The sequence below is a fragment of the Hylobates moloch genome, unplaced genomic scaffold, assembly GCF_009828535.3.
Source record: "Hylobates moloch isolate HMO894 unplaced genomic scaffold, HMol_V3 SCAFFOLD_23, whole genome shotgun sequence".
Classification (NCBI taxonomy): Eukaryota; Metazoa; Chordata; class Mammalia; order Primates; family Hylobatidae; genus Hylobates; species Hylobates moloch.
In genome coordinates, this window is record NW_026652298.1 from 21,588,626 (window position 1) to 21,615,567 (window position 26,942).

The following is a 26,942-nucleotide window of genomic DNA, read 5'->3' on the forward strand; positions in this document are numbered from 1 at the left end:
TTAGAATAGAATGCCCAGGAAAGTCCAAGGTCAAAGGAGACAGCAAGCACAAATGAAGATTATTCTGAGGACATCCGTTGTGTTTGCTTTACCACCAATACTATGGTATCTACATCAACATAATTTTTGGGCCATATGTCCCTATATCTCTGGGTGTATGACTCTGTGTGTATATATGCATATTTATTTATTTAGATAAACTTCTATGCAGTCATATGCACAAATCTTAATAGTATACATGATAAATTTTTACAAATATGTACACCTGTGTCACCATCACCCAGAGCAAGACATACATTTCTAGCACCCCAGTGGTCCCTTGTGCCCACTTCTGGTCATTACCCTCCCCAAAGATAAACACCATTTAGACTTGTATCATCAGAGATTAGTTTCATGCAGTAAAAGGTGTGAATAGAATGGTTTTCTTCCCAGCATGTGAGGGTTGAGAAAGTAAAACTTCAGCAAGACACGAAAATGTTTAACTTAGGAAAAAAAAGGTCAGATCTTTGATGATATGATCTTTATCAACAAATCTATTATCACTCCTTAATACAAAGTGAATGCTAATTCATGAGGTTTATTAATTTCTTACCACCCTTGTGAAAACATTTCTCCCCTTGTGTGAATCAGAGCTCTTAATTGCAAGCAACAGAACTCTGATTTAGGCAAAAAATAAAGTAATTGGGAGATGGCTGGAAACCAAGCTCAGAAAGGAGATAGGAACAACAGAACGTCACCGGACCCATAGTCAAAACCTTGTCCTGTCCCGGGTGGAGTCTGGCTCTGGTGCTGTTGCTGCTGCTGAATTGTGCTGCTGACTCAATTGTGGTTGCCCCTGCCACTACCATGAATAAGCTCTAAGGACCCTGGGCCTTTGTGTCACTCACTGCAAATTCAAAGCCTAGCAGGAGACACAAGAGTTGAGCCTAGGTCATATGACTGCTAAGGACCAACAGAGGAAATGTCCACTTCCGCATTATAAGGTAGGGTCTCTTCTGCCACTGAAACTCACACAATGGTTGATTCTCTAAAAATAGAAAGGAGGTTTGGATGCTGTCCAGACAAAAAAAGAAAAACAAAACAACCCAAAAGGCAAATGTCTACAATACCATAAAGTTTCTTTTATTAATGTTATTTAATTATTGCTATTTTGATGTTATTTTAAAGCCATTATTTACTGCCAAAATAGATTTTACCCGTAGCTCATAGCACATCCAAAGTATAATTGTGTGTTGGATAGAAGATGCCAGGTACCTGCAGAACAAAGTGCTACTATCTTGATATGTTGTTCACTTGCATATTTAACCATTTATGGAACTCCTAACAGTCATCTCTGAGGAGTAGTGCCTTGAATTTTCAAATAAAATTATTTCGATATCATTTCTGTGCATCTGGCTTTGCAAAGAAGGCTTGCCTGCAACTGAGAGGTGACGTGCTAATCGGGGTTCCATCTTCATGCACTTATATGGGTATCAGCTACTGTCGTTCAGTTCAACAGTTGCTCAAAGATGAGGGGTTATCAGTTTAATTTGTTACAAAAGGAAGGGAGGATAATCTCTTCTGATTAAAACTATAGGTTTGTTTTGGAATGAAGACCAATGTAAATTTAATTTGCTTGTCCTTAAGAAGTTAAAAACTGTCCAGGGAAGACTAATTTTTTTTTTTTTTTTTTTTTTATGACAAGCTGTAATGCACCAGGCACCTTTATTTCCTAAATTAATGTTGTCACGTAACCAGTCATGACTCTGTTAGCTGAGAATTATTGCTTTTTGTGTTTTGATGGCAAATCTTGAGAATCAGATCAAAATTCTGTGTAGCATCCATGCCAGCATGACGGTTTTGGAATGTTGAGGGCCTGTTTGGAGACGTTCTATTCTTTTTATTCAGGATATTTGTTTCTATTAATAGTAGGTTTGTTCACCTGTTACATAGCTTGTTGCGGCCAGGATTTTGCTTATGTTTGTTTTGACTTGATTCAATTCAGAGGAAGATAATGCTTATTGCTAGTGTAGCCAGTGTTCTATTCAGGGCAGTGTTTGTAGGACCAGTGTTTGTAGGACGACTCTGTGGCCCTAGGAGCGTCCTCACCGTGGGGTGGAGAGAGTCTGAGCACCTGAGCTCAGGCCGCTGTGTGTTTCAGTTTGCTTTGTTATGGGTACACCACTTATATCACACCTAGCCAGCCCCAGCTACCACAGGCTCTTAGTTACCTTCTTTAGACTTTTTCAGAATGCTCGTTTTTCAGCATTGTCCGTAGTAATATCAGTGCTCAATGACGAAGGTAATTTGAAGGATTACTTGATGGCTTGGAGAAAATGTCTGTTTCAGCGAAATGAGTTTTATTTAAAAATATTTAGTTAAACTAAATACTAGGAAAAGAAATTGTGAATTCTAAGGATTTGTGACTATTATAAAGTTCATTTTAGCATGTAAGTCTTGTTACTAAGAGATGCTGTATGCCTCCCGTGCTTAGAATTTCTACTGGTTTCCCAGTATAAAAACGATATTGCTGCTTTTAGATGTGACTTGTTAATATCCGTGAAATGTGTTCTTTGTTTGAATCATTGTAGTTGGTGACCTTAGACAATTTCTTGAGACAGAGGATCCAGAATGAATTTTTTAGAATCCTGAAAAATCCACCCAAGCAAATCCTTAGGTAGCTCAGGTTAATTAACAGAATGCGACTCCATAATTCCACAGTGATAGTTTGTAGCTATGGTCAACTTTGTAAATGCAGGCCTGTTGCTACTCTAACAAAACAAATTATTTAGTATGCTGGCTTTGTTCCCATTGTAGACTCAAGCCTGAGGCCTATTTGCCCCCTCTTCCTCCTCTCCGTTCCTTATCTCCTGATTGTCTTGCTGGGAATCTGCTTATTAAATTGTTCATGTCAGTTGGATGGTTACCCTCCTTTATTTCTCTCTTGTCTTTAACCTTGTCTTCTTCACATTGTCACAATTTCCCCATTCTCTTCCCGGTAGCTGCCACCATCTAGTCCTTTCTGGGAAATCCCTTTATATAATATCAATATAATATTTGGGAAAACTGTAATGATTACATTAACTTAAGTTTCAGGCAGTATAGCCACACCACCAATAATAATAATGTAGAAAGTGGTTGTGTTTTTATTTGTTACTGAAAGTTCATCATTTGTTACTACTTTCATTTATTCAGGAAAAAGTTAAAAGTGCCAACTGCATGTCAGGTATTGCGCTAGGTGCTGGAAATACAACAAGAAGAGAGCTCATAGATAAGGTAGAAGAAGGGTAAATCATGATGATAGTGTATAAGCCTTTGAAAGAGCATCATGTGTAAGGTTATTATTGTATCAGTCAGAGCAATAATGAACTGTTGCTGTTGGACACGGAAATGATGCTATTAAACTGAAAATAGTATTTATCAATATGGAATTTGTCTTTTTGTGTGTGTGAGACAGAGTTTTACTCTGTCACCAGGCTGGAGTGTACTGGCACGATCATCTTGGCTCACACTGCAATCTCTGCCTCCTGAATTCAAGTGATTCTCCTGCCTCAGCCTCCCAAGTAGCTGGGATTATAGGCACGCATCACCATGCCCAGCTAATTCTGTATTTTTAGTAGAGACGGGGTTTTGCTATGTTGGCTGGTCTCAAATTCCTGACCTCAAGGGATCCACCCACCTCAGCCTCCCAAAGTGCTGAGATTACAGGCATGAGCCACCACACTGGGCCAAAATTTGTTTTTGGTATGTATACTAGTTAGCAGGATTATAGACCTCCCAAAGTTATACTCAGGTATGAGGAAGAATGTAGTTTCTTCAGGTCTTTCTGAGAGCCATTTGATCCTCCTGATCCCCTGTCTGCTGGGTAGCAGGAGATGACAAAATGACTCTGCTCTAGGGATGTTGTCTGATGCAATGATCTAAACAATTTGTTTAGGTCTTGCATGCTCATTTACTTAGATAAAATACTCAGCCTCCTAACTATTTGACTTCTTACTCTGCTCCTTCCCAGAATGGTTTCCGAATGTATGGGGACAGGGGAGTGTTGGAGGTGAGGGATTCCTTGGCTTCATGCAATCCTCAGTGACTCATTCATCTTTGAGTGTCTGCTTGCATCTGTGTCTGCAGGTGTAGACTGTAGGTTGGTCTCTTTCAGCCATGTCTGGGCCCAGATGTTTTCCTGAGCTGACCTTGACCCCACTTCCTCTTAGTTCTTACTGATGCTGTTTGGACCCCTCCAAATCTCTGTCACATTCTCCATACAGCCCATGGCCTAGGATGTCACCCTTGTAATCACTCTACTCCTAAGGGACATCTTTCTTCTCACCAGGCTGAGCCCGTTGCCACTCAACTCACTACTATCTTCATCCTCCCCAGGGGTGCACAGGGACTTCTGGTCCCATCCACACCGCACTAGAACTGAAGCTGGCTAGGGAAAGCTAAACACTATCCTTCCCTCACCCAGCCTCTCAGCTTTGCTGTGTTTACTGTGCTCTGCTCATCTCCTGGGCTGATGCAAGAACAGCCTCCCCAAATCACAGAGAGTCAGCTGCCACTCACTCAGAAGTGTGTCATAATTTATCTGACAACCATTTCCTTGTCTGGGGCCAAAACCCAGAAAAGGAGATCAAGACTCAGCTGTTTTGCCTCCTGCCTCTCCTTGTAATTCCCTGGTCCCAGAAGCCAGCCAATGTTGGGCTTTCCCCCTCTTTTCTTCTCCTATCCTAATGCAGCCATCTTCATCCCTAGCATTAATAAGAAGCTTTGTCTTCTATAAAAGAGGCCATGATCAACCCCATCTCTACTAAAAAGACAAAAAATTAGCTGGGCGTGGTGGCAGGCACCTGTAGTCTCAGCTACTTGGGAGGCTGAGGCAGGATAATGGCGTGAACCTGGGAGGCAGAGCTTGCAGTGAGCTGAGATCATGCCACTGCACTCCAGCCTGGGCAACAGAGGGAGACTCCATCTCAGGAAAAAAAAAAAAAAAAAAAAAGACACCATGATTTGAATTTTTCAAACTCTGTTCTTCATAAGGCCTGCATTTCCAGCCCATTGTCTTGTTGTAAAAATCATACTTGGGATTTCAGAAACTGACATTTCTCTTTTCCTTTCTGCTGCAACAGTGCTAAAATGTTTCCTCTCCTCACTTCCAGCCCCAAGAGCCCCAAGGCAGGTGGATGTTTCAGGCTGACAAAAGAAAGCTCCCATACACAAAATGAGAAAGAAAAAAAGATGCACATCATGATTTTTCAAATGTGTTATAGTAGAGTCAGTGATTCATAAATAATCACTTCTGTACAAGTTTGAAAATATGTGCATAGCACTGTAGAATATAAATATGTCCAAGGTGAATGCTTGCCATTCCACAGCAGGTGTCTGTTCCTAGAGGCAAGCCCTCGGTTGTGCCACTATAATGGATTACTAGTGTAATGGAGGCAAGGCAGGTTACATTCTTACACTGGGGATTTTATCTCTAACTAATTACTGGATATGACTAGTTGCCAGGTGTCATTAAAGGAAAGCTACTGAATACCATGCAGTGAATTAGGCTGAATATTAGAATTCATTCATTAGAATGAATATAGGCTGAAGAATGAGCAGGCACAGATTCCAATATTAATCCTGCTTGTTGCCTCAGAGGCAAATAGTAAAAATAAAAAATGAGTTCCTATAAAATACAAATGAGTTAATGTATATTAAGGTGCTTTGAATATGGCAATTTTCCTAAGCAGTATTAGTTATAAATATTTAAAACAACATAGACATGTATTTCCAGTTGTGCCATTTTAGATTGTAGAGATGAATAATCATTGTATTTTACAGATGAGAAGGGTCAAATGACCCCATGAATAGACATGACAGGTGGTCCCTGGAGGAAGTATGGTCTTTCTCTTTAAATGAATGAATGACAGAACCTTGGAAAACTAAGGGACAGTTGAAAAAGAAGAAAAAGGAAGGGAAAAATGGTAGTTTGAAGGCAGGGAAGTGTAGAATTCCGACAAGGGAGTAGTCATCAAAAATAGCCGGCAGAGAGAGGTCAGGAGAGATTGGACTCAGCCTCTAAGACCTCAGTGGAGGCTTTGATCCAGGGATTTCAGAGGTGAGATGTCAGCCAGAGTGTGGTGGGTTAGAAGGGAAATAGGGAAAATGCAAGAAGAGGAAGGGGAATGATGGGTGGGATGGTAAAATTCGACAAGTTGGAAGGAGGTTCGCAGATGGAGTTTGAAAAGAGAAATGTCCTCCTCTGAGCCTTGAAGAAAGGCGTGAAGGAGAGTCATGGGCTGGATGGACCAGAGCTGTGCATCCAGGTCTTCTAGCCTTGTTTATTTTTCTTCCTGCTGACTGATTGCTCCTTACAAATGGCACATAAACATGTATGTCTCAAAGTTGACATCCAAACAACCCCACAAAAATCTAAAGTGCCAGCTCTGACAAAAATCAAAGAAACATATACTTAGTCATTTTGCTGACCACATTAGGATCTGAAGAACCTTTGGGAGAATCTGAAAGATCCATGGCTGTTCAAAATAACAGCTTATATAACATATTGCTTCTCAAATTTCTTCATAGCAAAAGAGATTCAAGCTCATTCCATTCATCATTAGTTTTAAAATAGAGGTTAGAGAATTTCATTATTTTAATTCTCACTAAAGTCTTTGTTTTGAGAATCTGAAGAACAAGAAATTCTTGAATCTGGACATCTCTTTCCTTCTTTCTCTCTTTTTCTTCTCCCTTTGGCCTGGAAGAGCAGGGGAAGCCACAGAGGCTGCTCTCCACCATGCATGAGGAAGGATGGGGGCCTGGGAATAGGCTGGGTTGCATTGTCCTGCCCTGGTGTCTGTGGGGACTCTGTACTATGGATTTCTACTTCAGGGCTTTGGGGACACCTGTTAGCTTCTTTCTTCAACCTTCTCACTTTTACTATCTTCTTGAGTCACTGCCTACATGAACCCTCTAGTGAAACCCTTGAGAAGTAAAGTAAAAGCATTATGTACTTAGATCCTGTTGAATGTGCAAATAGGGAAAAATCTGAAACCGCTATAGTGCATGGGTTTGGGCTACTGGTCAGCGACTTCAGGTATATTTTCCCCCCAGAAGCTGCCTCTGCTGTGATCGCTGTTGAAGCCTCTGTTTTAAATGAACCTGAAATTGGCTTATTAGGCTAGCTGAATTTTTTTTTCAGAGTCAGGGTCTCACTCTGTCCTCCAGGCTGGAGTGCAGTGGTGTGATCATAGCTCACTGCAGCTGGGACCTCCTGGGCTCAAGGGATCCTCCCACCTTGGCCTCCCAAGTAGCTGGAATTACAGGTATGAGCCACCATGCCCAGCCCTAGACTAGCTGTTTTTGATTTAGAATTGCCCTAGAGGTTTTATTTATTTGCAAAATTAATAGTATCCTTGATTTTTGATCACATAACTAATAGTTGTCTGTCCAGTGCTCTTTGCATGGGAACCATTTAGGAATCTTGTTACCATCTGTCGGTATTCCCTTTGTTAGAGATGCTCTTGGTATAAAGGGCTTAGCAGCAGTTTTGTCATGAGCTCAGTGTTGGCCCCACCCTAACCTAGAAATTTCTTTGCAGGTTTAGGCACACAGTATCTAATGAGTATATCTGGGAGCCTGTCAATTGTGATCTTTTGCTACTATTCAGTGGTAATTGAGAAATAATTAAGCAGTAGCACACAGATATATCTGACACATGTGACTTAGAGATAGAAAAGCTTGCTGCTATGCTAAACTATTTAATAGACTAAGCAAAAAGATTCATTGTGAATATGTAACAATAGCTTTTCAGAAGGAAGGGAGAGAGGGAAAGATAATTAATATTCTTGAACATCCATGACAGCAGACATTGTGCTAGCTGTTTCATCAACCTTTTATTGAATTCCCATTACTTACCCAGTGTGCTAAGTATGATTTCCTCTCTCTAAAACTCAGAGAAATTATAAATGCTGTGTCCAAAGCTGCACAGCTATTTACCAGATGTCCTAGGACTACCAGAGTGTAAGGACTCAATAAATGTTTGTGCTATGGATGAATGGAATGAATGAAATGGCCTGCAGCCCAGGCAAGTTTTCACATTACCATTTGTCTCTCATCTCACCATGTGTTTCAAAACATAAAACGCTTTGTTTATCTTTCAGGAAGACCCACTTTTCTTTGAATGGGACATGAAAATAATGGGTGTGGATATTCTTACTCCTATTTATTGTTGAACATTTGGTTCCTGATTGAAACTTCAAAGTACGACTCCTATGAGAGTTTAATCTCCAGAAAATCCGTGATGAGAAACAGGCAGATAGAGATCTATTTTATGGTAAATCCTTATTCATTCAGAATTTCAGAGGCAATGAAGATGAAAAAGGCAAATGCATATATATCTCTCTCTATCCATATATATTAACAAATAAGGCTAACCATGTTTTAAAGTAGCCATTTTTTTGTGATCTGTTTTAATGAACAGATTAGTATAGTACTGTAGTTTTTTATATTTTAATTTAGACAGTCATATTGAGGCCTTAAAAATAATTTAATATCTTAATTAGCCAAAGCATTCCCTTTCAAGAACATTAGCTTGCTAGCCATCCTTTCTTATGTAATATGAAGATATATTTTAGTCCATATTCTAATTTAATAAAGTTTTACATTATTTTCAAAGTGTCTCTGAAAGAGATTAATGTAATTGTGGTTCAGTAATTATTCCTGTCCCTGTTCTAGGTTAGTCTCCTCTCTTATCTTCTCCATAGAAAATGGGTATCACTGTTTTCCATTTGAAGGAAAAGAATTTTTTTTTCCTTTGTGATGGAGTCTCGCTCTATCGCCAGGCTGGAGTGCAGTGGCACAATCTTGGCTCACTGCAACCTCTGCCTCCCAGGTTTAAGCCATTCTCCTGCCTCAGCCTCCTGAGTACTGGGACTACAGGTGCACGCCACCATGCCCAGCTAATTTTTGTATTTTTAGTAGAGACGGGGTTTCACCATGTTGGCCAGGATGGTCTCAATCTCTTGACCTCATGATCCGCCCTCCTTGGCCTCCCAAAGTGTTGGGATTACAGGCATGAGCCACCACACCCAGCCCCAAGAATGTTTTTTAAGAAAAACAATTTCTTGCTTTATGAAAATCAGTTTCACATCTTTGGTCTAATTATGTTGTTTTAATTTTCAACAAAGATCAGTTAAGGTTTATTTGTATGCTTTTCTAAATGAAGGGGGAAGAAAAGAACAAAACAAAAAACCAGTTCCCCCATTAAGCTCAAGAGGAAGTTTCTTGTTCTCAAATCCATTTAAGAGGATAAGCCATTAAAAATCTCCTCTGTCACCTCTCAGACATATTTTTCTAATATCACAAAGGTGTGGAGGGCATTCTAAGCTCTAAATTGAGCAAAATGAATTGGCCTTGTGACTATTTATCCATGCATTAATTGATCTAGGAATGGTTCTAGCATGAGCATGAAGAAAACTAGAAGTATTCAACTACACCTAAATCCACTCTCTGGAGTAGATTCTGGGGTTTGCATTTGGGGGCAGTTCCCAAAAGTATCAGGCTAGAAAATGTCATCCTCTGTCTCTATTCCCTTTTCTCTCAAGCTCCTTGGAATCCCTAGGTGTTTGTCCAGTGGCCCACAGAGGTACCTGTGCCAGGGTCTGCGGGGGCATCCCAGGCAGGCCTGAGCATCCTGAACCTTATTTCATCCATGCACCTCTGTTAAAAATTCTCATTCCTCTATTAAAATGTTGTGGGAATTAGACCAAAGGTTGATGAAACAGCTAGCACAGTGTCTGATTTGTCATGGGTGTTCAAGCAAAATTCTCAAATCTCTGTTTAAAATTTTCTATTAAAAATTAAGAATTCTGTGCCTACTAGGTAATAATTATGTAATCTTAAAAACCAACCTCTTTTTTCCCTTAGGAAATATAGATACATTTTTGAGAAAGAATTGCCCAGAATCTAAATATAATCTGGACATGAATAGAATTTCAGTTCTAAATGCATGATTCTTTTGAAAAAGGCAGATACTCTATGCAGTGTGAACGTGCATATAGTAAAATCCCCCCTTTTTAGTGTACAGTTCTGACTATTGACAAATACACAGAGTACTGAATATTAGCATCACTCCAAAATTCCCTGTGCTGCCCCTTTGTTGTAGCCAGTGCTTCTTCTAATCTCAATCCCTGTCAACTGCTGTTCTTTTCCCTATAACTGTAAAAGATAACATTTCCAAGATGTCATATAATTGGAATCCTGTGTTATGTAGCCATTCAAGTCTGGCTTTTACCATTCAGCTTAAGTCATTTGAGATTCATCCATTAGTTTCATGTTTTAATACTTTGTTCCTTTGTATTTCTTAGTAGTATTACATTGTGTGGAGGTAACACAGCTTATTCACTGAAGGATATCTGAGATGATTCCAGTTTTTGGTGATTACAGATGGAGCTGCCATAACCATCCATACACAGGTTTCATGTAAATATAAGTTTATACAACACCTAAATAAATACCTGGGAGTAGAATTTCTAGGTCATATGGTGAGTTTATATTTATCAAAGGGAGATTGTTAAATGTATTTCAGATTTTATTTTTCTTCTAATTATAAAAGTGATGTATGTTTGTTGTAGAAAACTTAAAAAATATAGAAAAGTACCAAAAAGGTTAAAAAAACCCCTTAATTCCATATGTATTTCATTTTCATCTGGGTATGTGCCTAATCTATTTACCAATTGTTTGATGTCCTATTTTTTATTTCACAAATACTTTCTGTATCATTAAATATTAAATAACTTCTTACAATACAAGAAGTATATTTAATGGTAGGAGTATCATAAACCATGGCAGACTGATAGAGGAGATATTTTTGTACAGAGGTACTTAGAATCTTTGTGGTTGTTTGAACACGCCTTCTCATATTTGCATAGTCCTCTATTATATGAATTAATTTAGGAACAGTTAAAACTAATATGGCCAATTGCCTTGTATAGATATGCCCTTTAGGTTTGAGGCTTATAGATATGAATAGAATGTTGGTCCACTGGACATTATTTTTTCCCTTGGATAAACTCAATACCTCTTAACTGTTATTTAAATGGTGACTGTAAGAATATTATTATCCTTTGCTTTCACAAAATAATTTATACTAATCTTCTAAGTGAAATTAAGGTTAGGGACTATCATGTTAAATAACCAGCTAATCACTAAAAATCTTTTTTATTTTCTTTTTTTAATGCTACCTGCATTAGTGGTTCAAGTGAGGTCCCTGTTTTGAGAGAATCAGTAAGTTGGCTGTTTTCGTTGGTATTTGGGAAAGCTAGGGATATGCTTGGGGTGTGGTGTAATTCATTCACATGCCTGATTTGTAAAGCCAGGTCTATCTTCCTGATTTTCTGAAGAATAGGCTCACGACATTTGACTGGACAAGGGTCTGAGAAGAGTTTAAAGATTTGGCTACTATTTTGGATGTCTGGACACTTTTTCTTTACCTAAGTATCAACCCTTTATTCTTTCAGGGCTCAACTGCAAGACATACATTTCTGAATTAAGAGAGCATTAACAATAAACTGCCTGTCAGGGTCAATTGTTAAACTAGCAATCAAGGTGACTGACTTGGGCAGTATGTAACTTGTGCAGTTTCCCCCTGTGTTGAGTGGTTTTAATCTAAATTTTCCTATTAGCCTGAGTTTGGTTGCAAAGACCATATCCCTACAAGTTTAAACCAGGGGAGAAAGTGTGTATGCATATGGGTGCCTGTGTGTGCACAAATACTTCTCAGTGAAAAGCTCACTGCCAGCCCAGAACAGAGTAGGGTTCAGTCTTGAGAATGACAAGGAAGTCCTTTGGAACTTCTGGGCACTGCACTCCCTGTCTGCCAGGTATGACTAGCCAAACTGTAAACAATATTCAAGTTACATAGATACCAGTTTGTTGTCTTGTTTACTGACATGTTTTATCTAAAACCAAGCTGTAGCAGTTACAGAAAAATAATCTATTTTCAAAGAGTTGATTTAGAGCTTAGCTTTGATTTTATTTTTGCTATGGAAGCATTTAAAGAGAATCTAAAATATGCTATCCAGCTAACTAAGATATAGGGAGTTTTAACAGAAAATTAATTGGCTCACTAGTAGGTAAATTAGTTCGGTGCAAGAGTGTATCAATACAGTATATGATGAATTTACTAAGCACAGTGTAAGTTGCTAGGAATAAGGCCATCCAGAATTCGATGCTAAATAGCATTTCAGGGTGACTTTGTATTTTGGCAACATATCCTAAACAGTTAGTAGAAGTGAGAGAACATGTTTTATTTAATTTGTACTTTGGTACCTTTTATGTGAACTAGGCATTTTTAAGCACTTAGTGTTGTCACCAGCCTTTTAAAGCTATCTTTTGTTCCTGCTGCCCAACTGTAGTTTCCCTTCAGTGTTGAGTGGTTTTAATCTAAACACATTAAGTTTTTGTCTTGTTCTTTCTGCAGAGATAGAAAGCTGGGTCTGAAAATAAAAGCAGAGCTTTTATACAAGGAGGTCAGTGTTTGTACTCAGGAAAGAAAGTATGTAAACTAGACTTCTAACGGTTTTTATAACTGTTCTGAATGACATTGGCATTTAGAGATTGGAAGCTTTTAAAATTCATTGCTTAATATTTTTCCTTTGCAAATATTTTTCTTTATTACCTGTCCTCATGTCAGTTTTCTTCCTGTCATGATCCTTACAGAGCCCATTTTGGTATCCATGTGAATTGGTATAATTGGAGCAGGTGAAATTCAGATTGGGCATCAGGAAGAACTTTCTGAAAAGCCAGAACTGTGGGAATACTAAGAAGATGGGCAGGTTTCTTCTTAGAAACATCTAAAGAAGTATTTTAAAAGCAATCTTCTTGGGCAGTTTGTCTCCTTGCTTAGACCTGAGGGGGTGCGTGAAATAATCTTTTGTGACCACTTTCACTTTGTGCTTTTGTGGTTCTCTGAATATACATATCCAGTGTAAGTTTGAATGATTTTTATCATGGAATCCTATGTGTAGCAGTTTCCTCTGATGACAGGAATAGATGGCCATCTACTCTCCTTAAGCTCTTCTGATGGTAATGAGAAGCCACTTTCCTGGATACGGAAGAGAGTCCATATTTGGACAGTTCTACTTGCTACAAAATATTTTTTAACTGTGGCCTAAAATCTGCCTCTGGTAATTCTCTCCACTTGTTCTTGGTTCTGTCCCCCTGAGACATTGTGTAGTAACTCTGTTTTTTCTTGGATATAATCCTTTAAGACTTTGAGAACAGCTGTCATATCCTCTCATTAAGTGTCCTCTTTGCCAGAATAAATCCCTGACTTCAAAAGCCTGTCTTCTCATAGTGTGGCCCTCAACATCCGGTTAAAATGCAGTGCCTCTAATTGAACAGAATCCCTTAGCAGGCTCTGGCCAATGCAGAGGATCATGGGGTCATCACCTTCCCTGTTCTGCCTACTGTCCTTCAGTCTCAGGTAGTCTGAGTTCATTTTGCATGACTGTATCAAACTGTTGACCCATCCTGAGCTTACTGCTGTCTGAAATCTCTAGGTCCTTTCCACGTCAGTGCTGTTTATCTGGTCCTCTTTCATCCTGTGTTGTGCCGCTGAGTTTTCTTTAACTTAAGTACAGCATTTTCATTGTTAGTTGGTGAAGTTCGTCTTGCTAGTGTTGGTCTTGTTGAGGTCTTTCTGAGACTTGATTCATCCTGACTGACCCTTCCAACTTTGCTTCTACCATTGGTAAATTTGATAATGATATCTATGTTGTCATCGAAGCCATAAGTAAACATGTAGAACAAAATAGAGCACTGCTTGTTTTGTGGAAAGACTTCTTATTCTTAAAATGATTAATTTCTTTGTTTCCTCCCAACGTAGTAAGAAATGGTCAGGCTAGTGGCTGATTAAATGGGTCACAACTGGTGGCTTCCATTTGTTGTGCCCCTACAGACCTTCATTCAAATCCTTAGCCTTGCAAGTCTGAAAACAAGTTTTCTTTCAAGTCAGATGTGCTATCTAAATCGTGTTGGAAATTGCTTTGTAAAAAGGGTTTAAATTATGAAATATTGGAATCATAGAGAACAGTACAGCAAGTAATATAACAAAGCCCTCTTTTAACTTATCACCTATAGTTAAGACAAGTCGAAAGTTTAATGTTTTTCCTTCTCGTCCAGAAAGCTAAAGAATGTTGTCAGCCACAGAGAGATGTTGTGGCACCCTTTACTAAACACACGGTACTGAACGTTCTGGCCAAAGAGAAAACGTTTCTCATTGGAGAACCCTGATGAGATCAGCCAATGAGAGTGCTGCCAAACGACTCCAGGTTGAGTGGGTTCTGCAAATCATATTGCTTTCGGTGGCTGCTCTTCCCAACATTTATCTTGTATTCCAAAGGAGCAGTTTTGGTGCAGGATAGTTGACCATAGGTGTGCGAACTTGCCCCAAGAAACAAAGGAAGAGTATGGTGCCTGGCATTAAAATGTGAGCTTTATAGCAGTTCAAGGGACAATCAAGAAAATAAATAACAAAGAAAAGCAGAAAATGGCAGAAAGCCCTGGATATGATAAGAGGCCTCATAAATATCAATGCAGTCTGAAGGGACTGACCCACAATTGTGGATAGCTGGAGGCAATTCTTGACTTCAAGGGATTTAAAGAACCTGTAAGGATTGCCAGTGTGTGTAGCTGCATCGCTATGAGGACTAGGCTATGAGAGTTTAAGAGACTGCCTGGCTCAGCCTCCTGACAAGCTGTGTGATCTTAGGCAAGTTATTTAAGTGCTCCCTGCCTCAGTTTCCTCATTTGTGAAATGAAGATTATAATAGACACCTACCTCAAAGGACTGTTGTGGGATTAAACTGATTAACTGAAAGCCGTTAGAACTGAGATTGACAGGTTGGTTAGGTGATGATAGGTGTTGCTCTAATCATGAGGATGGCCATATATAGTGCTGATTTTATTTTTAAGAACATATCATCTGGGCTAAAGGAATGCTGCCTTAGGGGGAGCTGCAGTATCCACTCTATCTCCTGTCAAGCAGAGTGAAACATTCATGTTTGCTGGCTGGATCTTGCCCCAAGGACAATGCTAAATAAATATTGAACAATTCTCATTCTCTAGATTTTCTATTTCTAAAAGTCATTTAGATGGCCATCCTTTTGTTTGTATTCTTCATCACAACATCACCCTTTATTTAAATACACAGAATGTGTTAGATTTCTCAAGTTTATTTAGTCACCGATCACATTTCAGGTGGGCAGCTTCTTTCGATATTATGGAGGCAGATACATATCTTTCCTCGATAAGGTGTGTAGTAAGTAGCTTATTTTACTCAAATTGTATAGACTATTTTTGTTAGTGTTAGAGACTAGAACTTCACAAGTTGGGAGTTTGTTTTTTTGGCGCCTTTAAATACCTATGAACCAGTTACACACTAACTATTGTTTTAATCTTGAAATAAGAGCAATGAGTAGATAGTAGATAGGCCTGAATTCGAGTTCCAGCTGTGAACTTCCAATCTGTACTATCTCACTTTCCCATTTATAAGGTGGGAATAACAAAACCTAGCTTGCAGTGTTGTGAGATTTAAATGTAATGCCAAATAGTGGTTTCCAGAGTTATTCAGTGACTATATCGCCATCTAATTCTGATCTAAAAACAGTTTTTCTAAGGTTCAAGTTTAAATGTAAAGCATTAACATGCATATTACTTATAGTTTATGGTTAAGTTTATAGCTGATAGTTCTGTTTATAAGTTCATAAAATGAATTTAATGAAATCTACTCAACTTATCCTCAAATGTAGAGTTTTTTAAATAATAAACTGTCCCAGTCAGATATGTTGTATACGTCTGTGACCCGCAGAGAAGTAGTTGGGGGTAAAAATGCTTCTTCCCCTGTTAAGAGGTGCTCGCAAGGCTAGGAGAAGGACTGGTGATGGCCATGTAGGTAGTTAGATAGGTAGGGATGTCCTACTTATCTTGTTGGATTCCAGTGTTACCTTGCATCGGTAGGCACCTTTAAGGCAAAATAAAGGAAAATATATTTCAGTAGACTGCTGACTTGATCATGTATGCAACCTATAATCAATATAGGTTCAAACTATCCACCATGAGGAGGATTTTTTTTTTTTTTTTTGTCAGGGTTTCGTCTGTTGCCCAGGCTTGAGTGCAGTAGCACGATCACAGCTCGCTGCAGCCTCAGCCTTTCTGGGCTCAGGTGATCCTCCTACCTCAGGCCCCCGAGTAGTTGGGACTACAGGTGTGTGCCACCATGCCTGGCTAATTTTTGTATATTTTTGTAGAGACAAGGTTTTGCCATGTTGCACAGGTTGGAATTGTTTTGAAGGTTGATATTTTTAATGGTTTAAAATTTTAGATTTGAAAATGAAAAATTTATTCTCAGGTTTATCCTAAAAATTAAGTAGCTGTTTAGAATCTTTTGGTTTTTTACTTGCTCTGTGTTGAGTCTTTAATCAAACAGTTGAAAACTAATATCTTAGGTGTCTTTGGGACAGTATGTACTGAGCTAGATTTTTTTTTTGCAATGATCAGATGAAATTCTTTAATTTTTTCCTCTTCTCTGCCTTTAAGCAAAAAAAAAAAAACCCTCTAATCTCTTATGCAGAAAAGTAGAAAGCTCTTGATGTTCTCTGTGATAAGAATCCATTTTTAGTAACTGTGCTCAACCTAATTTAGCATATTGGACTTCAATGGGAATGCATTAATTTCTGTGATTGTTGGGAAGATGGTTTTATTGACTTGGGAGTTATGTGTGCTTTCCTTATGTGGTCAAAAGGTTTGGAGTTGTATAGTTTGGAAGGAGGGTATAGCCAGTTAAAAAAACAAAATGCGGATCTGTGTCTATCTTGTCAGGAATGAGATAACTTAAGGGGTTACTGTAACTTAAGGATTTCTTCAGTTAGACAAATATCTTTAAAAACTCAAATCATCATAAGTTTTGGAAGCATGCCTTTGCTTGGCTATTTAAAAATTTGTTCAAAGAGAAGGGGTCTTGTGTAATACATAGTGGCCATTTGGTTTTAAGGAAAGAATTGGGATACTGTGGCACAGTCATCAGGATATTTGACAAGTTACTGTGTCATAATGTACTTCCAGGGAAGACCCATAATTACTGTGTGGCCAGCAAACTTCTCTTTTAGTTGTTGTTTTTGAAGGGATAGAGTGGTCATGGAATGAGAATTGCTTTCCTTTCTGATAGGTAAATTATAAAGTCATGTGTCTCTGGAAACCTTTTTGTATTCATTACGTGTGCTGGGGTTTTGGGTGATTTCAAGAGGCCCAGAGTAGACAGCATAATATTAATATAATCTACAGTGTCAGGAATATCCTAAATTGTTCGAAATGGCATTTAAAATGATACGTTTTTTCTTTATTATGTAAACAGTTATTTATCAATGAAGCTATTTTCTCCTAGCTCCTCTCTTTTCTGAATTAAGGGACACTTGTAGCAGTACATCTAGCACTACATTTGGGGTAAAATTGTTGAGATTGAGAGGGAGAGGGTAGTGTGCGTGTGGCCACCATAGCCTCCCCCATTATCCACATCCCCCACCAGGAATATCACAATCTAGTGAACTTTTTTTTTTTTTTTTTTTTTACAATTGATGAACCAACATTGACACATCATCATCACCGAAAATCTATAGTTTACATTAGGGTTCACTCCTGATGTTGTATATTCTATAGGTTTGCACAAATGTATAATGATAAGTATCCACCTTTATGGTATTACATAGAGTGTTTTCACTGCCCTGAGAATCCTCTGTGCTCTGACTATTCATCCCTCCCCCGCCTACCAACCCTTGGCAACCACTGGGCTTTTAACCATCTCCATTGTTTTGCCCTTTCCAGAATGTCATAGAGTTGGCATCATGTAGTATGTAACTTGTTCAGATCAGCTTTTTTTTTTTTTCACTCAGTGACATGCATTTAAGGTTCCTTCATGTCCTTTCATGACTTGATAGCTCATTTCTTTTTAATGCTAAATGCTAATGCTAATCCATCAACTGGATGTACCACGATTTATTTATCATTCGCCTACTGAAAGACATCTTGGTTGTTTCTAAGTTTTGGCAATTCTGAATTGAGCTGCTGTAAACATCCATGTGCAGGCTTTTATGTGGATGTAAGTTTTTAGTTCCTTTTGGTAAATATTGAGGATTATTCTACTATTTTTAATTCTCTATATAGCACTTATCTGATATTTTCTTACTTACTCTATCTTTCCAACAGAAGGCTCTAGACCATGAGAACAGGGATTTGCTCAGTTTATTGCTGCATCCCTTGTTCCTAGAACACTGTTTTGAATATATTTTAATAAGGGCTTAATATATGTTTGATGAATTAATGTATAAAGATACATTTTACTTTTATTAAGAAAAAAGTGGTATATGAAAGCATAGTGGAAACACACAAACAGTAGGAAATGATTCTTTTGGTTTACAAAAATGTTCTTCCATTCTAGTTAATTAACTTTGAGTCCTTTTTGTGCATAAGAATATTTGAGGGAAATTTGAGAGGAAATAATTACTTTATATCCTGCTTTATTCATTTTTAGCTTTTTAAAATATTTTTTATTTCAATAGATTTTGGGGAACAAGTGGTGTTTAGTTACATGAATAAGTTCTTTAGTGGTGATTTCTGAGGTTTTGGTGCACCCATCACCCAAGCAGTGCACACTTTACCCAATGTGTAGTCTTTTATCTCTCACCCGCCTCTCACCCTTTCCCCAGAGTCCCCAAAGTCCATTGTATCATTTTCACGCTTTTGTATATCCTGCGTTATTCCTAAAAGAAACTGGGGTAGTTTAACAATGAAAAATAAAAAGACTAAACACATAATAGGGTCTTACTCCATGCCAGGCAGAGGCATTCATTATTACATTTGACTGTCACTAAAATCTAAAGGACTATACTTAATTCCATTTTCAGGAGAGGAAAGGAAATTAAGTTACAGAAATTAAGCCAGTTGTTTAAAGCTAAACAGTGATAAGTGATAGAGTCAGGCTTGGGATCCAGGCCAACTGACTCCAGATCCAGGGCTGGCTGACTTAACCATGATGCTCTCTGGCCTTCATTATGTGGGAGGGTCTGTTAGTACATTCTTGCATTGCTATCAAGAAATATCTAAGACCGATTACACTAAAACCTCAGAAATCACCACTAAAGAACTTATCCATGTAACCAAAACCCACCTGTACCCCGAAAACTATTGAAAGAAAAAATAATTTAAAAGGAATGATGGAATTAGAAAATCATCATTTGACAACTATTACAGCAATAATTCATTAAGGCAAGAAAAATCAGATTTTTCTTGAAATTAAGAAATGAGATGAAGCATGAAAAAGAAGAAATATCTGAGAGTGGGTAATTTATAAAGAAAAGAGGTGTAACTGGTTCAAAGTTCTGTAAGCTGTACAGGAAGCATGGTGCTGGCATTTGCTTGGTTTCTGGGGAGGCCTCAGAAAACTTACAATCATGGCAGAAGGCAAAGGGGGAGCACACAGTCACATGGCCAGAGCAGGAACAAGAGAGCAAAGGGGGACACGTTATACACTTTAAAACAAGATTTTGTAAGAACTCGCTATCACAAGAACAGCACCAAAAGGATGGTGCTAAACCATTCATGAAGGATCTACCCCCATGATCCAATCACCTCCCACCAGGCCCCACCCCCAACACTGGGGATTATAATTGAACATGAGATTTGGGTAGGGACATGGATCTAAACTAATAAGAGGATAAAAAAAAGGATGGAAGGAGCATAGATTGGTAAAATGAAGGCCCATAGTGTTGGCAGAGAGAAAAGAGAAGAATAGAGAGGGACAGTTAAATACTATAAGACAGGTTGAGATGAGATGGACTGAAATTCAGAGGGACATCATGGGCATGCCCAGAAGAGCGGGGCCTTCCAGGATAGCTGGGGTTGGGATGAGCACAAGGGCCAGGGCAGCATGCTCACTGGTAATGAAAGGTATGAAATCCTGGGGATTTCACTTCAGGGTCTTCAGGGAGGCAGAGGAGCAGGACATACTTCTAGGCAAATGTACTCATAGAATTTGTGCATTAAAGAGGAAGGAAGATGATCCTGTGTCCTTGGAAGGCCACATAAAGGATAGACAAAGTGAGGAGTTAGCATATAGCACAGGTAACATTTCTCTGTGCACTCATAAGCTAGTGCTTGTACCACTTTATATCCCAGAAAAAAATCAGATACACAACTGAGGTAGATTAAGATCCTGGAAAATGAGTCCTCTGTTGATCTTCTAAACAGATGGCAAGTAGCATCCAGTTCCAGAAGAATGCAAGAACTGATAACGCTTTGCCAAATTAGAGTGAACTGTCTTCAGGATAAAAATACTTCTGTTTTTTCTTTTTCTTTTTTTTAAGTTGTGTTTTTGCAATGTAGAGAGAAGACTATTTTGAAGTAGAGAGGGCTTTCATTTATAAAATGGAGTCTTTCAAATGAGTGCTTACTACACCTTCTATTTTATTTCTCTGAATCCTGTTGCCAGCTTGGAGAACTTGAGGAGGGTCATTGTAACTTTGCTCAAATAATGTAGCCTTCTGAACAAAATATCCTCTTCTGTAAAATGAGGGTACTGATGCTGTGCTGCCGACCTTACTGTGCTGTTTTGAGAAAGTTGAGGAAACTGCCTGGCACTCATTAGATATTCAATAAATGTTTCTTCAGTGAACAATACTGAATAACAAGAGTGATATTGATTTTAGTAATCTCTGAGTAGCTGGCTAATTTATTAATTTATTAAGTAATTATTAAGTGTCAGAAGTGCTATGCAAGTGTCAATATATTTTATTTCATTTAGCGATGTTAAGAATTCCCTAAGATAGGCAGGCACTGTTTTTATTCCTGTTGTACAGTTTAGTAGCAGAGGCAGCCAGGATTGGAGTCCAGGTCTACTTGAATCTTAGAGGCCTTACACTTCTCACTAGAGCTTCAGGAGATGGGTGGAGATCCAGACCAGTATCTCTGGTCTGCATGTACAGTCATTGAGCCAGACCCATGTTTTTATCTCTAGGTTATTTTTGGTAGTCTTAAAAATTTCAGAGCAGCAGGGTACTGAGAAAGAGACTGTACCTCAAGGAAAGCCAATCTCGATAGCAGCCTTCCTGGCATAACTGCCCCTGTCTCCTAGACTGGTCTTTGTAAAATGCAAATCTGGTTGTGTTACTCTCCTGCTCAAAACTCTTCCAGGAACTCTTTGTCTTCCAAGCCCTCCCTGCGATGGCCTCTGCCTTCATGTTCAGCTTCCGCTCCTGTCCTACTTTCTACTTCAGGAATCACAGCCTGGCGAAAATAAACTGTCATTCTCCAAATGAGCCATTCTCTCACTGGTCTTCATGCCTTTATTTGGAATTCCCTTCCATTCACAGTGTCCTCTCCATCTTCAGAGAGGCCTTTCCTGACCTGTTACTCCTTCTCCTATCCATACAGAGACCCTTGTGCTCACTTGTGTTTAAGCTCTTCTCTTCCTACTAGGCTGTGAGCTCCATGAAGGAAAGAAAGGATAGGTCTTGTCGTCTTCATACTATCTGTGCCTAACACAGTGCCTGGCATACATCAGGTATTTGTTGAATGAAGGACGAAGAGAAAATAATCTAAAAGAGGTCACAATATTCACAGTCCTTGAACATGGTCAGTTCTTTGAAGTACTCAATGGATACTCATGTGTAACTTCTTAAGACTTCATTGTGGGGTTAGGTGTGAGGAGATGGTCATGGAGCCAATCAATGCACTGGGTTGTCTCTTGTTTTCGGCAGAGGCTTTGCTGTGGGGGATGCAGCACTGATCACAGTGGCAGGGCTTGCCGGGAGTTAAGAGGGAAACATGGGTTTGACTCCTGGTTCTTCCTGACCCTCCAGATCACTGTATAATCAGGGCATTTACCTATCAAAGCCTCTGTTTCCTCATCTGTAAAATGAAGATGATGGTTTCTACCTCACAGGCCAATTGTAAGGAATTAATGAGATAATTCACTTAGAATGGTACTTGGTACATTCAAATGCACAGTACTGTTAATTAAAACACAAAGGGTCCTATCATGTCCATTTTTATCCTTATGTGTTCCTAAGCAACCACGATTAATAAACTGATAAATACTACTGTTTTTGCATTAAGGCTTTCTGTTAGGAAATGAGAAATTTCATATTTAGTGAGTTAATACAGTGCCTGATGTTCCTTTATACCTGAGATTGCTTCAGTAACATCTATATGGTAGGAGTTTGATAACAGTAAAATATCTGCAAATAGGTACCTGCCATGGTAAGGTTTGTAAACAATGTCGAATTTTATGGGACCATTGAAAGTTGGTGAGGGGAGGGAGGGAGGGAGGTAGAAGAGGGAGAAAGAAACAGTGAGGGGCAAGAAGGGACAAGGCCAGAAAAATGAGCTCCTTCCTTTTAAAGCCATGGCTGCTTCTGCCTAAAGTGGATGGGAATGAGAAAGGAGTCCCCAGGTGTGCTCTCCTTTCTCCCTGCAGGGTTGTATGGAAAGAGGGGCTCCCCAGAATGGGGATGTGCCATTAGCGGGATGTGAGTAGTGTGAAACCTCTGCACCCCCACTTTATGACGAGTTTCAATGAGACACATCCAAGGTGCTTCTTTGGCCCTCAGCTCTTTTTTTTTTTTTTTTTTTTTGAGACGGAGTCTCGCTCTGTCACCCAGGCTGGAGTGCAGTGGCGCAATCTCGGCTCACTGCAAGCTCCGCCTCCCGGGTTCACGCCATTCTCCTGCCTCAGGCTCTCCGAGTAGCTGGGACTACAGGCGCCCGCCACCACGCCCGGCTAATTTTTTGTATTTTTAGTAGAGACGGGGTTTCACCGTGGTCTCGATCTCCTGACCTCGTGATCCGCCCGCCTCGGCCTCCCAAAGTGCTGGGATTACAAGCGTGAGCCACCGCGCCCTGCCTGGCCCTCAGCTCTTGATCTGGATTAGATGCAGTGTTCCTTGTCAGCACCAAAGTTTAGATCCTTTTCTGCCTCCCTCTCCCCTCCTCCTTTTTACAAAAGTGTTTCCAGATTGCCATTCCTGGTGGGGTGAATCTTTCTCTCTCCTGCTCATTTTTATTTATCTATTTATTTTCCATCTTTCTCACGCTTTTCCTGTTTCAACTAAGCTCCAAGTTCCTTTGTTTTTCCAGCTCTTTCTCTGCTTGCCCCCGTCATCACTCCCCAGCCTACTGCCGTTGTTTTTTTCTCTCCCCACCAAGTACTCTTCCTTCTTTTCTTTTCCTTTCTTTTCCTTTTCATTTCATTTCTTTTCTTTTCCTTTTCCTCTTTTCTTTTCTTTTCTTTTTTGTGATGGATTTTTGCTCTTGTTGCCTAGGCTGGAGTGCAATGGTGTGATCTCAGCTCACTGCAACCTCTGCCTTCCGGGTTCAAGCGATTCTTCTGCCTCAGCCTTCCGAGTACCAGGGATTACAAGTGCCTGCCACCATGTTCACTAATTTTTTAGTGAGAAGGGGTTTCACCATGTTGGCCAGGCTGGTCTTGAACTGCTGACCTCAGGTGATCCGCCCGCCTCGGCCTCTCAAAGTATTGGGATTACAGGCGTGAGCCACCATGCCCAGCCCCTTGTGTCCTTTTCTTTCCCCTCTTCTATAGGCTCTTGGAGCCGGGGCTGACCGACTGCTAGCTGCTCTTTCCATGTGCCCTGCTTCTCTAGTTTCCATCAGGGCTTCAGGTTTTCCATGCTGTGACTGGGCTGGCTTTTTTTCCTGCTTTTGCTTCGATTTGAGGAGAAGAGCAACAGGACCTGAAAGTGCTCTATGGTTTAGCAAAGGTGACGGGAGCCCAGAAGAGAACAGACAAGACAATGGAGGCTGGGGATGCTGTGGGGGTGGGCGCTGAGGAACTTTAGGGAGAGTTCATTGATTCTGATCCTGACTTCTTTTCATAAAGGCTCTTCCCAGTCCCTGGAGGAGGAATAGGATTCATTTGGGGGTCAGACTGTTGCTCTTCCCCACTAGTAGCTTGGGGGAGTGGGAAAGGTATTCGGTGGAAGGTGACCACCAGGGATTTCTGGTCCAAGGTTAGCTGTGTGATGGAACCTAGATCAAGGTTATGGGTCTTCAGTTTCCTGTAATGTAAGGGGTTTGATCCAGAAGCGCTCTAAGGCTTCTTTCAGATCTCTAAATTGTACATTTCTGAATCTTTGCTTTTCTTACTTAGGATTCCCAGTATCTTGCAATGAGCATTACTTGGCAGAGTCTTTAGCACTCTTATTTAAGATTGGCCTCGTGTGTGTGTGTGTGTATGTATGTATGTGCATGTGTGTGTGTATGTACACTGAGGATAGAGGGTGGAAGGAATGTTCTCACACAGATGCTGGCCAGATGAGAGGGACAAGGGGAACTGTCCCCAGCTTTTATACCTTTGTACAAAGGAGAGGGACTTCCTGTGGAACACAAGGACTTGGTGGTCTACCATGAAATAAGAATGGATAGTTATGATCAGGTTATGCCCAGGGGTAATCAATCCATGGAGACTTGGGGTTGTTTGTATTCCTGATAGTCTTCATTTTAGTTTGGGATGTTCAATGCTGTTACTTGGTCCACAATAACCTTCAGACGGCACTTGATTTGAAATAAATCTGTAGACCTCAAGTGCTAAATAATAACCATGTGAGGTTACTGTCCGTGTGGGTTCAAGCTGAATTTGAAGTTGACAAATTGTAGTCTTTACTGTGGTGCAAATGTAAAGCTTGTTTGAGACATGAACCATAAAAAGGGCTTAGAGGAATATTTTCTTAGACCATTAGTGACTTTGGTCACTAATAGAACTTAGTTGTCTTCCCATAAGACAGCAGAGGGTATCCTATAGTCCTTAGAGGGGCCTTAGAGACTCTTTCTTATTGGATAAAAGGAAACCTTTTTTTTCCCAAACAAGTCTTATGAGGAACATTAATATGTAAGCTTGATAAAACTTTATTATTATAAATGTGTTCTTTAAGTTTATTGCATTTGTCAATTCAGTGGAAAAATGACAACCTGACAGTTTAGGTCCTCTCCAGTGTCTTGAAATTTGGTAAATAATAAATTTAAGTGGATGATAATCCTTTTAGATTTAATACTAATTGGAAACATATTTCCCAAATGAAATTTAAATGGAATGTTTATGAACTCCTAACATCCTCCCATTACAACTTAGGGTTCCCCTGATCTCAGTTTGAAAACCATTAATACAGAGAATAAAAATAAACTAAGCATAAATCCAAGGAATTTGAAAAATAAACCAAAGCAAAAATATAAGGGAGAAATTAAAAAACAAACCTGGGGCTGGACACAGTGGCTCACACCTATAATCCTAACACTTTGGCAGGCTGAGGTGGGTGGATTGCTTGAGCCCAGGAGTTCAGGACCAGCCTGTGCAACAGGCAAAACCCTCTCTCTACCAAAAAATTAGCTGGGCATGGTGGTGTGTGCCTGTAGTTCCAGCTCCTCAGGAGACTGAGGTGGGAAGATCACTTGTGCCCAGGAGGCCATGGTTGTGGTGAGCCAAGATCATGCCACTGCGCTCCAGTCTGGGGTACTGAACAAGGTCCTGTCTCTAATAATAATAATAATAATAAAAATAAATAAATAAATAAATAAATAAATAAACAAACAAACAAACAAACCTGGGGCTGGATATGGTGGCTCATGTCTGTAATTCCAGCGCTTTGGGAGGTTGAGGTGGGAGGGTCATTTGAGGCCCAGGAGTTCAATACCAGCTTGGGCAAGATAGTGAGACTTTGTCTCTACCAAAAAAAAAAAAAAAAAAATTTAGCTAGGTGTGATATGGTGGTGGTGCCTGCAGTCCTAGCTACTTAGGAGGCTGAGGTGGGAGGATCCCTTGAGCCTAGGAATTTGAGGCTGCAGTGAGCTATGATCATGCCACTGTACTCCAGCCTGGGTGATATAATGAGAACCTATCTCAAAAAAAAAAAAAAAAAAGAAGCAAAAAATGAACAGAAACCCAACAAAATCCAAATCTACTTGTGTAGGACCCCCATCTTAAAAAATATTGAAGCAATTAATCTAGAATTATATACCAGATATTATAGATTCTAGACACTGAAGATTAGATAGTTCTTTAAGTTCTTTAGCCTCATTCTTTCTCAGATCATATAAGCAAAACAGAAAAACAAACAAAACACACCATCTTCTAGTAGTGCTTATTCCTCCTAAGCTGAAGCAATCCTTGTCGTCTTTGGACATCTCTGATCCTTAGAGGGCTCTCACTGTGGAGCTGAACTCTGTCCCCTGTCCTTCCCTGTATTGTTTTGTGCTCTTCCCTTGGGGCCTGCAGAACATGTCTAATCCCATGTCTGCATGATAGACCCTCAGATATTTGCAGTAGTGACTGTTTACTCATGAGTCGTCTCTACTTTAGCAAAACAGTCCCAGTTCCTTCAATTGTTCCTCATATGACAGCATGCTTTTTGCATCCCTTTGGCATCCTTGTCCTTTTCCTCTGAGCATGTTGTTAGCTTTGTCTATATTTGTATTAAAGTATTCCATGGCCCAGGTGTGTCTGACAGGTATAAAGCAGAGCTGGACCATACTCATTCTTAATGGAGTTACTAAATTTTCATCAATATAGGGTAGGGCAGGTTGCTCCCTCAGTGACACTAGTGGATTATTGATTAAAATCCCAACTTGTGTCTAACTGTTAAACTGTATTTTGCTTCCTTCTTGGTTTATGTAGTTGATGATTTGGGGGCCAGTATAGGGCCTTTATTCCTAAAGGATTATCAGAATAATGCAAGAGTGATTACAATTTTTCTTATACCCAAGCCAGTACATTTCCCACTATCATCTGTTGCTTAAAGTGCCAGATACATGTTTTCACTTACTAGGAGTTCTCTGTTTCCATGGAATCTGTAAGTTAGGGATTTGAAAAGGAAGCAAGCTAAGGGGCTTTATAAAGAGCCTGCTTCTGGTCCTGTGAGGAA